Source organism: Corvus brachyrhynchos, unplaced genomic scaffold (genome assembly GCF_000691975.1).
Source record: "Corvus brachyrhynchos isolate BGI_N302 unplaced genomic scaffold, ASM69197v1 scaffold59, whole genome shotgun sequence".
Lineage (NCBI taxonomy): Eukaryota > Metazoa > Chordata > Aves > Passeriformes > Corvidae > Corvus > Corvus brachyrhynchos.
The window spans coordinates 4,644,729-4,645,408 of NW_008246054.1; positions in this window are offsets into that span (position 1 = coordinate 4,644,729).

A 680-nucleotide genomic window follows, 5' to 3' on the forward strand; every position below is an offset into this window, starting at 1 on the left:
CCCGGGGAGGCAAAGGGGGGGTGTCTGCGCTGCCCCCGGCCAGAGGGTCCGAGGTCCATCGCGGCCGATGGAGCCGGGCCTGGGCTCAGCGCGGTCACGGAGCTTCACAGCGATTAGTTCACGTTTAAACTTATTATTTGGTTTTGCTTTAGAATATTATATTTACATGTCGACTGTGGTGTGTGTTCTGGCTCTATTTATACACAAAATGTATATAAAATTCTGTGTATATTAGCTATAGCTATTCATATTTAACACGTGCGTGTGTAGATATCTGTATCACACCCCACGCACAGGACGTGTGTACGCACTCTGTGTGTCCGTGTCTTACCCATATGTGTATTTGTGTGTCCTGGTGTCTGTCTCTCTGCTGTACCTTCAGGTGTTCCTTCACAGTTCCCATGTACCGCGCTCTGCACACACCTGCGTGTGCACCCCTGGCTACAGGTGTAAACACACCCGTGGGTGCAGGTGCGAAACACACGGGAGCAGGTGTCACACACACACCCGGGGACCGGCGTGCACTCAAACGCTCACACAAGTGCCTGGGTAAGACAGCGTTGTCTGTAATAAGGCAGAGATGTCCGGCTGTCCATCTGTCCGTCCGTGTGCCCGTCCATCTGTCCGCCCACCCATCTGCCCACCCCTCTGCCCACCCCTCCGCCCGTCCATCCATCTGT